Source organism: Nanorana parkeri, unplaced genomic scaffold (genome assembly GCF_000935625.1).
Source record: "Nanorana parkeri isolate BGI_ZX_2015 unplaced genomic scaffold, ASM93562v1 scaffold762, whole genome shotgun sequence".
NCBI classification, from domain to species: domain Eukaryota; kingdom Metazoa; phylum Chordata; class Amphibia; order Anura; family Dicroglossidae; genus Nanorana; species Nanorana parkeri.
In genome coordinates this window covers 727,902-728,181 of record NW_017307030.1, presented here as the reverse complement: position 1 = coordinate 728,181, position 280 = coordinate 727,902, and positions in this window count along the sequence as shown.

Sequence of the window (280 nt, the reverse complement as noted above, 5' to 3'; positions counted from 1 at the left end):
ATTTACTCTCAATTTGCCCCGATGATCATTGCCACTGGAACAGAAAATGAGGAAAAGTCCAAAATTTTGAGTTTTCACAAGAGCTGCAATACAGGGGAAATCTTCTAATGGTGACAAATGTTAAGAAAGAGCTATCCTTTATTTCGTAGTGTTTCCCCATCTCTGCATGTCTGCATCAGGATAGGAAGTAAAGGCTACAAATGGCAAACAAAACCCCAACATGAGTTACTCTACCAAAAATGGAAAAAAATAATAATAAAAAATAATGAGTATATATATA